The following is a 15,568-nucleotide window of genomic DNA, read 5'->3' as shown; positions in this document are numbered from 1 at the left end:
AAGAAGTTTCCTGGTTTTGTTGAAGACTTTAAATATACGTCGTTGTAGCTCAGAAGACAGTGCCCCAAGGTAAAAGCTTCGGAAGTCAGTTTTTCTTTGGGCTTCTCCTGGCCTCCTGTCTCTCAGTCCCATTATTCCTCGACGCTGGCCATACACACTAGAATCTCCTTCCCCCAAGGCAGAACCTGGAAATCAGAACTCCTTTTTCTCAAAACCAGCCATAAAGCCTAAAAATATTACTCTAATTTGCCCTCTCCCTTTCTGTGTATGAATTAGCCATAAAGAAATTATCCAACCTACCTTGTTGGATCATAGATCATAAGATCCCATAGATCATAAGATCCCTATACCCAGAAGGAAGGAGTACATGCTCAGAGAGGTCAAGAGGAATCTAGACAGACAGGCCTTGCTGGGTTTCCCCAGTCTATTAGCGTTAGGTTATGCCTTTTGGTTCAATCATATTTTTATATGTGCCCATACCTTGTTGCATCTAAGCATAAAAAGGACAATTTCCCTTGTGTGTTTGGGTCTTTATTCTGAAGACTCCAGAATACACACTCCAAACAAATCTGCATGCCTTCTCTTCAACTGATCTATCTTTTGTGAGCTGATTTTTCTGTAATCCTTCAGAGGGTTTCTGGCCCTCACTCATAGGAAGAAAAGCCAACAGCACAGAATTAAGTTATAATGGAAGAAAACATTGGTTTTTTGAAGCTTTAAGATGAAACACTTCAGCATCAGGCTATAGCAACAGATTTAGACCTGAAGAAAAAAAAGTTGCCAGAGCCAGCAAAAAGTTGAAAGAGAGAGTTAACATCCCAGCTGTTCTCAAATGAAGAAAAGGCTGAAAGCAGCAGGATACACCAGAAGTTGACTTCTGAGATATCAGTCTGAGAAGTTTCAAAAAGAAAAAAATAGCATTAAACATTAAAATTTCTTGGAATTTAATGAAGAGCAATTCAATACTTTAAGAAACCCTTATAGTTCTAACCAATGTTTTGGTTTTGTATTGTGTTTTTTTGGTCAAAACTCAGTTTCCAGAAAGACAACTATAAATAATTCAATTTTAATTAAAGCCAACATAACCACAGACAAAATTTCTTTTATGGATTTGATTATACACATGCCACTTACAACATGACTGGACTTTATGTTGTATCCTAAATTTCACTCTTTCTTAAACAGTCATCTTCAGAAAAAAGAATTTACTATATAAAATTATTTTTCATACAAAATAATTATCTTTTCTTTTTAATCTCTCTTATCACAAATGCATCTTTATTATCTATAACTTTCTTTATATCTCTCTCCCCTACTTACTGGTTCCTTTTTACTTTGTTGCATAAATAACCTTTGAATTAGACAAAAATTATTTTCTTTTTAATGAGAATACATTTTTCTATTTGTCTTATATTTTCTTTTTTCATCAAAAACATGTCTTTCACAGACTTTATATACAGAATTATATATTAAGTGGAAGTTTTATTTTTAGTAACCTTAAACCTAGGAAATACGAAATCCTACACTGCATATCAGGTATCAGCACTTTATAGATGAAATCACTCTACAATGTATAGGCATGTTTCTCCATATCTCTACTTAATTGGAAATGAGCCAAACTATTAATGAGTACCTATTCTTTAATCCAAAACAAGTTTAAGATTTTAAATTTTATAAAAGTTAACCAACAAGCATTTATCACTCCCATTTATATTTATTCAGTTTATTCATTGTTAGCAGTTTACCTAGATTACTTTGAGAACTGTGACATTAGACAAAACTAGTCACATTTAAAGTTATTTCCTTGCTAACCATTTTATAGCCTGTGAATATCAGGTGTTCACCCAAGTATAAACCTTAATGTTAAACATATTTGTTTTTCCAGATAGCTCAGGATTTAGTTGTTTTTATGAAACCAATAATATTAAGCTAGTCTTATCTATTTAAAAAATTACAAGCTGGGCGCAGTGGCTCATGCCTGTCATCTCAGCACTTTGGGAGGCCGAGGTGGGCAGATCATGAGGTCAGGAGTTGGAGACCAGCCTGACCAACGTGGTGAAACCCCGTCTCTACTAAAAATACAAAAATTAGCCGGGTGTGGTGGTGCGCAGCTGTAATCCCAGCTACTCATGAGGCTGAGGCAGGAGAATCGCTTGAACCCTGGAGGCAGAGGTTGCAGCGAGCCAAGATTACGCCACTGCACTCCAGCCTGGGTGACAGAGCGAGATGCCATCTCAAAAAAAAAAAAAAAAAAAGGTTTTTAGATTTTAAAGATTGTTTTAAGTTAAATATACGGACAAAACTAAATATTTATGAAAACTTGATCTTGTAAAAGGAATTCTATATGTAAGCCAGCTGGCTAAAATTTGAAAGGAATTATTTAATTTTTGTATAAATTAAACCTTAAAATAAAAAGCACACTAATGCAGGGCCAGAATCTAGGCCCTTATGTCAAAATATCAGGGTTTTGTTAGAGTACTAATATGCTCTTTTATAGAAAACTATAAAATCTCGTAAAAGATTTATAAAAATCTTACCTTGTGTTACAACTAATTAAAATTAAATAGATTTGTTTGTAAGATTTTATTAATGTGAACTTTAGCATTAATAATAAGTTATGCAATGGTAAAATTTAGATTTCTCTTGAATACCATTTTCTTTTAATATTGAGAGATAGTGAAAGATTTTTGCTTACCTTTTGAGAAAAAAAAAAAAGAAAGAAGAGGGGTTGAGGAAGAGAGACAAATTTAGTTGGCCTCATGCTGTCTTTATTAGGTCTTATTGTTTGTGAAAGTGAGTCTTTTCTCTCAAAGAGTGAAGGTTTTTACTTTTTGAAGTCTTTGAGTTATCACTTTGCTTAAATGAATGACTTATTTTACAATGACCTGTTTGGTGATTGTAATTTGTTTTTCCACCACTATATCTGTCTCTATCTAAATAACTCTAATCAAAATCTCTCCAAAGCGATTGCCTCGGCTTTTAATATGTGAAACTTGTTTTAAGTTTCAAAGTGGGGACTGAAGAAAATCAAACTTTCTAAAATCCAATTCTAAATTCAGTCTTGTTGACCTCATTATCTTTTTCAATAGTAAGTCCCCTGCAGCCAAAAACAGACACATTCGGTATATTTGGCATGTTAAAATCATATAGGAAACATTGTCAGATATGAAATGGTGTTCAACTTTATTACAGCTACATTTATATTAAACCTATTACTACTATGTTTTTCAAAATCGTGGGATATTCCTATCATTCTGATGTCTTCATATATGTTATTAGTATTTATAATTACTATGTTAAATTGTTATATGCCACAGAAATAACCAAATTTCCTTCTCAAGTGTGTCCTTGATCATGGCTGTCCTAAGACTTCTGTCATTCACAGTTGTTCTCCTTTGATCCTTTTAAAAAGGTGGTTTGCAATTAGCTTAGGACTCTAAGGGGTGCTCTTGAATGAAGCTTTATGATAACTTTGGAGACTGTGCCACTGGTATAGAGAAAAAAAAAACTCCCAGGACTCTGATGGAGACTAATATATTCATGAGGATTGCTGACCCAATATCTAACAGAATAGGAGTTAACTGCATGGACAGAACTAATAGAAGACTGAAATAACCTTTTCATGGGTTTTGTTGAAACATTGCTACTTTTGTTTGTTTTTCAGAGTCAAGAAAATTTTTTTCTTTTTAGATATTTACAGCCTTTAATATTTGTGTAAAGTATACTCTTGTGGGCAAAATTTGAAGCATATTTCCTTTTATCTGCCTGATTTCTCTGAAATTTGGAAACTCAGTGATTATTGCTAATTTATGGGAATATAATTATTTGCATAAATTCAATTAGAATCTGTTCTCTTTTTTAACAGGACACAAGTGGAGACAAAAGTCAAGGATTTGCCTGGAATGGTATATTTTTAAGAAATTGACATTGATTTTACAAAGCTGATAATAGGCCTGTGGATAAAACTGGCCTCACACCTTGTCTATGCAGTTCCATTACAGGGTCCTTCACAGGTTTCTGGCCTGTAATGGGTAAAAGAAGGTCACATTCTGATAGGCCCAGGAACCCCAAGTTATTTTGGAATCTTGAGAGAGAATTCACTCAATTCATACAGGTATCTCGTAGAAACAGATAAATCCTTAGTTGGGCTCAGGATGCTTTTAAGAGGTCTAACCTGAGATTCTTTACAAAAAAGAATGTTCCAGCAAAGTCATTTTTTAAAAAGGACCCTATACAGTGCATATCTATTCTTGCTGCACTTGATGCAAATAATCAGACCAAGTATAGTAACAAAACCTATTTTGCAAATAAATCAGTTCTACTATGTCTTTCATAAAATTGAAGAATTGGAAGCAGAAAAATTATACTTCAAAAACTGTAGTATATCTTATTATCTTATTATCTTCTGGCCTTGTCCATTGTTTTTTCAGTTTTTATTATTTTTTACAATTTAGACCAAATCCTGAATTTTTTCCTGGCTATAAGTCTCCAAAGTAACATTTTCAATGTTTTCTCCCATTTTTCTTACTTGAATTCACTAGAAATTAAAACTGGGGTTTTCTTAAAGTCTTGCAAAGTGAAGGTATCTGGAGAAAATAACAGTAACTTATAAACAACCTTCATGTACACCTGCTGATGCGAGGTCTTCTCAGAAAGTTCACTTGAACACCTGGTTTGAACTTCCAGAAAAATCTGGAAGATTGCCACTGCAATATGAAGATGCCTCAGAGATTGTAGAAAAGCTAGTCTATAGATAGACTACTCCAGATATTAACCTTTATTATTTTTTTCTGTTTCTATAGAAATGCCTCCTACTAGAAATCTGATTGCCCACATTATGTCTAGAGGCCTAAACCATTTGCAGTGCCACCTCCTGGAATGGGACATAGCTATTTAACTGAAATGATCTCGCCTCAAAACCAAGAGACTGCCTAAAGAAGATATGGAATGATATATTTAAATTTGCTCATTTATATTTATCCTGAATTTGTTTTTCCACTGCTGTGACTGTCTCTATCTAAATACTTCTAACCCAAATCTCTCCAAAGCTATTACCTTGGCTTTTAGTATGTGAAACTTGTTTTAAATTTCAAAGTGGAGACTGAAGAAAATCAAAATATTTTACCCTCGAATATATTTCTTTGACATATTTAAAAATGGTTGCCACTGGCCAACAAGCAGAAGTAGCATTGCAAAACTGTCTTAACTGAGGAAAATTTGCGTCTATGGACAATGTCCATTAATGCAGCCATGCCCCCTCCCCTTTCTAAGCCTTTCCCAGGATCCAGAGAGATTGAGAGTCTGACACCTTTAAAGATCTGGATAGAAACATTTACCATCTATTGTTTATGAGAAAAGGTTCGTCTGCATAACAAGGGCACCTTTGCTAGCCAAGTTTATTCCTTCCTCTCTCTCTTAACCTGTGTTGCCAGTAAAACTAATTTACCTGTTTCTGGCCATGCTTTGAGTCTCCACTCTTTACTGTGGCCTCACAATAGTACATGAATTTCTGTAACTTATTGGGAAGTTGGGTCTTCATTCTCATGTTCCCCGAGTGTGGTGGTTAATACTGAGTGTCAACTTGATTGGACTGAAGGATGCAAAGTATTGTTCCTGGGTGTGTCTGTGAGGGTGTTGCCAAAGGAAATTAACATTTGAGTCAGTGGACTGGGAAAAGGAGACCCACCCTCATTCTGGGTAGGCACAATCTAATCAGCTGCCAGCACAGCCAGAATGAAAGCAGGCAGAAGAATGTGGAAAGACTAGACTGGCTTAGTCTTCCAGCCTACATCTTTCTCCTGTGCTGGATGCTTCCTGCCCTTGAACATCATACTCCAAGTTCTTCAGCTTTTTGACTCTTGGACCTTGGACAACAGACTGAAGGCTTCACTGTTGGTTTCCCTACTTTTGAGGTTTTGGGACTCGGACTGGCTTCCTTGCTCCTCAGCTTGCAGATGGCTTACTGTGGGACTTCACCTTCTGATCATGTGACTCACTACTCCTTAATAAACTCCTCTTTATATATACATCAATCCTATTAGTTCTGGCCCTCTAAAGGGCCCTAGCTAATAGACCATGTATATACATTAAATAAATTTGTATTCCCTTTCCCCTATTAATCAATCTGTCCCATGTGAGTGATTTTTAGTGAAGCTTTAGGGGGCCAACAGCCTATGGCCACCACTTAAGGTATACATTGGCTCTGCCTGAAAATCTGATACATCTTGAAGTAGGAGAGTTTATAGGACAAAGGTGGATTCAAAGATTTTCTGATTGGCAATTGGTTGAAAGAGTTAAGCTTTGTCTGAAGACTTGCAATCAGTATGTGGCAGGACAGGCCATAGACAAAACCCCTCAGATGCAGAGTTAAAGAAGGAAGGGCTTTATTCAGTTGGGAGCTTTGGCAAGACTCCCGTCTCCAACAACTGAGCTCCCTGAGTGAGCAATTCCTGTCCCTTTTAAGGGCTCACAACTCTAAGGAGGTCCGTGTGAGAGGGTCATGATCGATTGAGCAAGCAGGGGGTAAGTGACTGGGGGCTGCATGCACCAGTAATTAGAATGGAACAAAACAGGGCAGGAATTTTCACAGTGCTTTTCTATAATCTGTAATCTATAGATAACATAACCAATTAGGTCAGGGATCAATCTTTAACTAGCAGGTCCAGGGTATGGCACCAGGCTGTCTGCTTGTGGATTTCATTTCTGCCTTTTAGTTTTTACTTCTTTCTTTGGAGGCAGAAATTGGGCAAAAGACAATATGAGGGGTAGTCTCCTCCCTGAAGTATAATGAAATGCTTGAGTTAAAGGGGGTTGTGGGAACCATGGTTCATGTCATATAGACGAAACCTCCAGCTAGCAGCCTTAGAGAAAACAGATGGTAAATATCTCTTTTCAAATTTTTAAGGTGGCAGACTCTCATTTAATCTCTCCTCAATCAGAGCAGAGCCAGAAACAGGCAAATTTCCCCACAAAAGATGATTTTGCAAGATCATTTCAATATATGTCAAAGAAATATAATTTGAGGATTAAATATATTGATTTCCTTCAAAGTCTGCTATTGTCATGTGATGCCAAACCAGAGTCATATTGGAATTTGGTATCTTACTCCCACAAAGAGTCCATTTTGCCAGTCTTATGATCACTATTTCAATGTTAATGCTGGTCAGTTGTGCCTGAACTCCGAAAGGGAGTGTGTATAATGAGGTGTGTCTGACCTCCCTTTCCATTATGGCCTGGAATTTAGTTTTCCAAGTTTCTCTGGGGTCGCCTAGGACAAGAGGGGATCCATTCAGTCAGTAGGAGGACTTGATTTTATTTTTGATTTATACCCCAATTTCAAAGTACACTGCAAATTACTTTCAAAGTTCTACTTACTTTGGCCAGCAACCAGGAACTAGGCTGAATGCAATCCTCTTGCTTCCAAGGTCTGTAATAAAGTGATCTCCCTTCCAAAGTCTGCAAGGGAAGTGATCTCACTGGAATTCTGTATCACCTTGACCCCAGAGTCTAGTTAGGATCACCTCAGGGATCTCTGGGAAATGTAGTTTCAGGGCCTCAGGTTGCCTCTGTGAATCTCTTATGCAAATCTTTTCATTAAAAATGGTGTGGATAATTATATTATCTGATGACACCCATGCCACAGGCTAGGAGAGCTGTGCCCTTGTATTTCACCTAGTTCTTGCTCTCTGGAAGTCTGATGCCAGACTTCCCATGTGTGATATGGAAGGTGAGAGCTTGAAACAGGTCAAGGGGAAAAGCAGAACCAGTAACTTGGAAGAGGCAGAAGAGGAAGATGAAAGGTTTTAGTCACACACTCAGATTATGGCACTCTTTCTTCATCAATTCCTATAAGGCCTCTCGTTTTCTTCTGCCTCTTTTCATATCTCATCCTCACTCTCATCTGCTTCTTTACCCAAAGGTACCACACAATGTGTCTGAAATAACTCGATGCATGTGGCATAAGTGTCACATGTATCATATGGCTTTGTTGCTGCTTTTTAATTTACATTAATACGAATGTAAATTTTTATTTACATTAATATAAAATATTAACATTGTATATAATGTTTTTTGACACGTAACAGTTGTATATATTTATTTGGTAGAGTGATGTTCTGATTCATGCATACATTGTGTAAAGATCAAATCCTGGTAATTAGCATATCTGTCACCTCAAACATTTATCATCGCTTTGTAATGAGAACATTCAAAATCCTTCCTTTTTTTCTAGCTTCCATACCCTTTTCTCTCCAGTCTCCAGTAACAACTTTTAACTTTCTACTACTCTAACTATTCTACTCTTAATTTCTATGAGATCAGTTATTTTAGATTCCACATATGAGTGAGATCTGTAGTTTTCATGAGGTAATTGTTGTCTTCAGCCCCTACTGTTCCACTACATACCTCTGGTGTCCTGCCACATGAACTTGGGACTCTCTGTGGGAAGGCTTTCTTTTGGCCTGTGCTTGGGCAGATGAACTGCAAATTAATGCACCTGGGACCACCACTCAGCCTAGAAGACAGGAATTGGAGAGTAAATATCCTTGCTTTCTACATGCTAAGGTGGGATTATTCTTAGGCATGTACAAAACTGCCTCCTGGTGTTGTCTACTGGGATTATGCTCCCTTTCTTCACAGGCAACCTGCCAACAATGCACCTTTTTATTGTTTCTCAAGGTGTCCTGGGTTCACTGTTTCACTCCCGCACTGGTGATTCCTTAAATCATCTTCTAAATCAAAATAAGCCACTGGAATACAAATCTTTGTCTTGGGGCCTGGTTTTAGAGAAACCCAACCTAAGTCTTTTTAACTTACCAGTTCCACTTGTGAAGGACATTTGATTGCCTCCTCCTCCTGGTTATTATCAACACTGATGTGATGAATACCTTTCTAGACATCCCCTGTAGATTAGCAGAGCATCACTGGGATATACATATTAGGAAAGGGATCTGTGGAGGGGCAGATCATAGATGTACTTTATTTTTCTTTTGGCACTGCCAGATTTCTTTCCTTTTGTGTAGAAGAATTCCTACTTTCCTCATATCCTGATTGACACTTGGTGTTAGTCACCTTCAAACGTTTGACAGTTTTATGTATCTAAGATGATAGCTCAGGGTTCTTTTCATTTTCACTTCTCTGATTCCCAGTGAATAGGGGTGAATAGGTTCTTCACATACCTATTGACCCTTCACATTTCCATTTGTGAGTTAAATGGCAAGGTTTTAAGAAAGAACTCCTTCTGCCAAATTAGTCAGGACACACAGGCGAAGAGAGATGGATTAAAATTCAGATCTTGCTGGAAAACCTTTGGCCAAGATGGGGATGAGACGGGCAGAGGAAGTAATTCCAGCATGTAGGATTGTGATCTGGACCATTTTTGACAGTGTATGGGAGAGGAATTTTCAATGGATTATGGTCATTTTTCTCCTTGATTGTTGGAAACTTGATGCCTGGAATTAAAATGTTACCATCCAGATTGGCACATGTATAAATCTGAGATTGCCTCTAATTATTGTCATTGTGACTGAAATTCTTCAGGATGTCCAGCAAGAATCGTCATGGGAAACTATGAGATGAGGAGACTTGTGACTAAGGGAGAGTAAGACCAGAGTCAAGAATCCTGGTGTCTAAGGGCAGAAACACCTGAGGCTGGGGGTTTGAGATGTCTGAGAGCTTGACAATACCCTAGAGCCTCCCACACGGTGCTCATCAAGACTCAAGCCAAAATTTTACTTCATCAAAGTTTTGCATGTGGAAGAAGAGGAGAATTGGGGAATACCTGAGCTGTCACTGAGCACTTCCTCACCATACAAGTAAGAGATACAGAGATGGGCTGGGTAACAACAGTGATACCATAAAGAAAAGCTCCTTCTTCACTGTGACTTATACAAGTAGAAAGCATGTTGTTTGTGTCTTCAAAGAAAAGCATTAGAGTTAGTTATGTCTAGTTTAAAGATTCTAACAAGTGCTAACTCACTTCTGTGTCAAGATTCTGAAGTTTGATAATTGACTCTGTTTCCTTGCTAATAACAACAACAAAACTTACACTTTTGCAGAGAAATAAATGTTCTTCCTTTCCTGATCTTCTCTGAAGAAGGGCTCTATATCCAAGCTAATTTTGTTTTGTTTTGTTTTATGCTTATTATCTATTTTAACATTTAGCATAACTTCTGGTTTTCACTTTAACAAGTAAAGTTTGGGATTATCCCTCCCATCTTCTCATCAATGAGAAAACTAAACAAACTGAAAATAAATCTTCTGAAATCCATGACAGAATTGAAGTCACAGAGCAAAGTGCTGTCCTGAAAACAGACAGATAAAGACAGATAATCGCAATTTATTCTCAATTCTAGAAACTAAAGCCCAGGTTTAGAAGACCACAGATGAAGCCAGTATTTTTAGGAACATGTAATAATTCATGAATTGTTGAGGCTCAGTGCAGACAAGCTTGAGAGTTTAAAGTTCTTGGGTGCTCAGTCTCATGGGGTCTTTACACTTTTGTGTTTTTTCTCCCAGATCCCCACCAAGTTCTCACTGCGAATGCTGTGAATAGTCTCTTCATGCTCCTAGCAGAAGGTGGAGAAAAGTCCAGAACATTCTGGTCCTCCCTCCCTCAAGGGAAATTACAAGGGCTTAACTGAAGTGAGGTAAGAGAAACATTCAGCCCAACCCCTCTAGCATTCCTGTTTCACCTAAGTGGAGGGGACGGAGGAATGGATGCTGAGAAGCACTTTCGAAGGTCATATCCCAGGACAAAAGCTCACTAGAAGATAGTGACCTCATCAAAGGACTATAGAATGTTTCTCTTTTCCCCATACATTAAAACCACTGCGACTCCAGAAGAAAATACAGAAGGCCCGGGGCCAGAACAATGCTAAGGAGCTGAGGCCAAGCGCTTTGGAGAAAAGGCGACGAGAGAAGAAGCGGACCGGAAGAAGCAGCGAAGGAACTGCGGCAAAAGCGAATACAGAAAAGGCCAAAGTGAGAGGGCGAGGGACAGGGCGGCGACCAAGCCCACCCCCGAGGTGGCCTGCCAGGAGCCGCAAGAGCCGTCGGGGCTGGTAGTCCACAAGGTGGAAGTGAGTGACCACGAGCCGGCCAGCAAGCCGCAAAGAGGAGGAAGAGGCAGGAGGTGAAGGGGAGCGTTGCGCAGCCGAAAGGGAGGAAGCCCGGACGCTGCTGAACTCCGGGGACGAGACCAGCGGAAGGCGCGAGAGCTGGAGGCCAACGTGAAGCGGCAGCGGAGAGACCTGCCGAACCAGGCGGATGGCGCAACAATCCGGAACCCCCAGCGCCTCCCATAGAAGCCTGAGGCGCAAGGAGAAGTGCTGGAGCGGTGGCGGCGGCGCCAGCTGGGGCAGCGCTGGGCGGACAAGGTGAAGAAGCAGCGGCGCCAGAACCTGCGCAGGAAGAAGGCGGCCAGCGTCCCGCGCTCCCTGCACGGGGCCCGCAAGGAGCGTGCGATCCCGTCTAGGACCCGGAGCGCGCCGGCCTCGTGGGGGCGCCTGAGGGCTCCTCCCTTCCCCCACCTCAGGTCCGGCGTGTCCCTGGCCTGGGCCTTTCCCACCTGGGGCTGCCGTCTCTGTCCTGGGAGTCTCGAGGCGCCCCTCCGAGTCGTTGTGTGATGCCGGCTCCTCCCGCAACCTCTGTGGAACTCGGCTTCTCCACGTGAAAGGGACAGTCTTGTTCATCTGAGTCCTTGAACGCAGGGCGCAGATCCTTCAGACTCCAGAGAAAGAGTGAACCAGATCCAGTCCTCCAGTCTTCTCGGTGAGGCCTGAGAGCTTCCCAGAGGTTTGCAGACTCAGGGAAGAGGAACGTTGGTAGGGGTGGGTGGGAGGAGTTTGTGGTGAGAAAGTCGCAGGCCTTCTTCCCCTGCCTGTGTTCACAGGGGCCACCGGACAGGAAGAGAATGTCTTTTGCTGATTATCCGCATTAGTCCAAAACTCACTGGAAGGGAGGACAACCCCTGGGGTGCATGCGCACCTGGCACTCGGGAGAAGCTGGAGCCCATCCAGGCACCGTGTGTCCGGGACAGAACACCATGGCCTTCTCTACTCTCTTGGCTTCTGCCTGTTTGAGTCTCTTTCTTTTCTCTTTCTTAGTAGCCCGGGGAAGCATTTTACAGCTCAGAATTCAAAGAGTGGAAGGGAGCTGTACCTTTCCAGATCATGGATGTGAGTTGGGCCACATGGCCACCTCTGAACCAGTTGCTGGCTCCAATTGTGGGGCAGTGACTGACATGCCTCGCTACCCTCCTGGAGTCAGGGAGGAAAAGTTTCCTGGCAGAGGGTGGAGCTGGGTGGGGGTAGAGGGAGCTTTGCTGTTACCTAATGAGAGAGGTAGGGGTGAGAAGAGATAGCAGATGTCAGATGGCTTCTGTCCCAGGTGAGTGCTTTGCTGCAGAAGTGGTCCAGTGTGGCTGGTGTTTTCTAAGTGTCTTGGAGTGAGGAAATCACTGTTATTGAGCAGTTGTTCAGACATGAGGCCCCTCACTCCCTAAATATTTAATAAAATGGGTAATTTTCCCATGGTACACAATTTAAAACAGACTTCGAATTGATAATGTAGCATGCTAGATGTTCTCAGAAGCCTGTCTGGTGTGGCTGAACTGAAAATGCTTGATAGATTCGTTATTTTTTTAACAAATGACTGGGTTGGTGGGAAATGAGATGGCTGGGCTCAGATTTTCCCAGCTTGGTGAAAGAGAACAGTCTTAGAGATTTGGAAAACCTGTGGCAGCCATGGAGATGCACCTCTTGATCTTTTTTGAGAAATAACTGGCTGTTCAGCTGCAAGGAGTGTAGACTGTTGACAGTCCAGACCATTGCCTTCTGCATCTGCCTCAGCCATTGAGCTAAGGACATGCACTGCGTGGGTGGCCTCCAGCCAGTGACTAAGCACTTCTTCTGTAATAGGCAGACTGCTCCAGGGTTCCCTGTGAGTTATTTGAGACTGTCCGTTCTGCATCATGTTGTGAGGCTCTCCTGGTACCATTCTGCTTCCTGCCCTTGTCTTTCACAGGTGTTAGCCCTTGATAGCCTTTTTACACTCCTCACTTAGTCTCTGAATCTGTTTGCTGGAGGAATGAAAGTGACACAACTTTCAGCAACTTCCAAGTAAGTTGTTGGAAACAACACACACCTTGGGGTATCTACACGTCACTGTAGATCATAAAAACAGGAAGACAGATTGACAGCTGATTTCTCAACAGCAACAATGAAAGCTGGAAAAATGAAAACTGCTGAGGAAACGAGAGGTCTAGAATTCACTACCCCTGTAAATATTTTTCACTTTGAGTGTCAATTGTTAATTATTTTTGCTTGCTGAAAAAAATCCCTTCATGTCATGCTATCTCTTAAGAAAATGAAACTTAAGAAGGAAGATGATTTTACAAAGAAATGGTAAGCACAGACAAGGGGGATGTTTTGAATCTAAACATGCCCATTGCATGAAACTGGTCTTCATTTTGGTAGGCAGCAGCCATCAGTGGCTATTTAAATTAAATAAACTTGGCCGGGCACAGCGACTCATGCCTGTAATCTCAACACTTTAGGAGGCCAAGGCAGGGAGATCAACTTGAAGTTGGGAGTTTGAGACCAGCCTGGCAAACGTGGTGAAACCCATCTCCACTAAATGTGCAAAATACAGCCGGCCACCTGTAATCACAGCTACTGGAGGGGGGGGGGCTGAGGCAGGAGAATCACAAACCTGGGAGGCAGAGGTTGCAGTGAGCCAAGATCATACCACTGCACTCCAGCCACAGCAAGAGAGCAAATGAATTATCAATAAATTGAATTAATTAAATTGAGTATTCAGTTCCTGGGTTGTATTAGCCACATTTTAAGTGCTCAGTGGCCCTAGTGATTAACACATTGGATAGCACAGATACCGAACATTTATATATCAAAGAAGGTTATTGGTCAATGCTGGTGTAAAACAGCGTTTTGTAATTTGTAGGCTTACAAATCAAGGTATATCTAGAATATTGGACAATATGATATGTAAGTTATAGAAGTGTCTGGAATTGAATTATTCTCAGGTTTTTATATGTAAGGAGTAAAAATTAGAATTAAATATGCATGTTCTAAGATAACCACCAAAAGAGAGAAACGGTATAAACTAAAAGGGAAACACATGGAATGAGATGGAAAGATCTCAATCCAGCAGGAGGGCAGAGAGAAAGAATAAAACCTAGGAACTAAGTGAGGTGAATGGAAGATACAAACTATGATGGAAGAATTAAATCCAAATCTATAGGCAATCAACATGAACGCAAATTGATTAAACTCAGATGAATTTTGGTGGCACGTGAATAATAATAAACCTGTACATAAAAGTGTTTTGACTCTCCAAAGAGACAAGGATTGTAATGACCGCACCCCCAAAATTATAAAAACGAATCACCCTGAGGTTATAAAATCTTTCTACAGCTTCCAAATAAGTCATAAACTCCAATATCACCACCTTCAGCTGGATGATTAGATATCATTTGAGAGATTCCCTCCGTTAAAAGGAGGTCTTGCTCTTTTCTGGTTAGTGCTGCGTGAGAAGCCATGAGCAACGGAGTCTCTGGCGACACTGTACCAGGCAGTGCAGAAAGTCCTGCACAGGAAGCAGCACAAGCATCTTTGGAGACAGTGGAGTTGCAGATCACCTTGAAGAACTGTGACCCCCAGAAGGACAAATTGCTTCTCAGGCTTAGGTCCACTCCCCACCCCAAGTTCTCGCTGTGTTCCCTGGGGGACCAGCAGCACTGTGATGAGGCCAAGGCCATGGGTATCCCCGACATGAACATCAAGATGATGAAAAAACTCAAATGAGAATAAACTGGTCAAAAAGCTGGCCAAGAAGTATGATGCATTTTTGGCTTCAGAGTCTCTGATCAAGCAGATCCCACGAATCCTCGGCCCAAGCCTAAATAAAGGAGGAGAGTTCCCTTCTCTGCTCACACACAACGAAAACAAAACATGGTGGCCAAAGGGGATGAGGCCAAGCCCACAATCAAGTTCCATATGAAGAAAGTGTTATGTCTGGCTGTGGCTGTTGGCCATGTGAAGATGACAGACGATGAGTTTGTGTAAAACATTCACCTGGCTGTCAACTTCCTGGTGTCATTGCTCAAGAAAAACTGGAAGAATGTCTGGGCCTTATATATCAAAAGCACTGTGGGCAAGCCCCAGCACCTATATTAAGGCACATTAGAATGAACTCTAATGCTACCAGAAAAAAAAAAAAAAAAAAGATCTTTATCAAATCCCATTAACTAATCTTTGCGCTGTTAAATTACGAGGCTTTGACCCCTGGGTACACCTGTCTCATCTAAAAGGGAGCACTTGACTTCTATTGAATCTTAAATATCAACCCTGGTATCTGGCACTAAATTCAAATTAACCAAAGCCTCATCTTCAGACATGGGAGAAGATGACCGTCAAAATAAACTGCTTTCATACGACACTGGGCCAGTTAAATTGTTAACTATTGATTTAGTGATTTTTCCTTCATCTGAATTAATATACTTTGTTTTATGCCTTAATGCTAGATAGTTTTGAATTGTCCAGATACCTGT

At 40.6% G+C, this 15,568-nt stretch overlaps 1 protein-coding gene and 1 pseudogene across 2 annotated transcripts in view; one reads left to right on the top strand and one right to left on the bottom strand.

Moving 5' to 3' along the window:
- Positions 1–9,054, bottom strand: part of NAT2 (N-acetyltransferase 2 (arylamine N-acetyltransferase)) — a 16,272-nt gene extending 7,218 nt beyond the window's left edge. The window contains exon 1 of one of the 2 annotated variants that reach the window (XM_011979613.1): positions 8,815–9,054. The gene's annotated coding sequence lies outside the window, so the exon portion shown is untranslated. Of the gene's footprint in view, positions 1–7,374; positions 7,470–8,814 lie in introns of those variants that run through there. The other variant, XM_011979612.1, reaches the window with a different exon arrangement.
- Positions 9,055–14,674: 5,620 nt separating this feature from the next.
- Positions 14,675–15,219, top strand: LOC105539375 (annotated as a pseudogene).
- The last annotated feature ends 349 nt before the right edge of the window (positions 15,220–15,568 follow it).

The sequence above is a fragment of the Mandrillus leucophaeus genome, unplaced genomic scaffold, assembly GCF_000951045.1.
Source record: "Mandrillus leucophaeus isolate KB7577 unplaced genomic scaffold, Mleu.le_1.0 Scaffold204, whole genome shotgun sequence".
Lineage (NCBI taxonomy): Eukaryota > Metazoa > Chordata > Mammalia > Primates > Cercopithecidae > Mandrillus > Mandrillus leucophaeus.
Note: the sequence above shows the minus strand (reverse complement) of the source record. Positions and strands in the feature narration are given on the sequence as shown.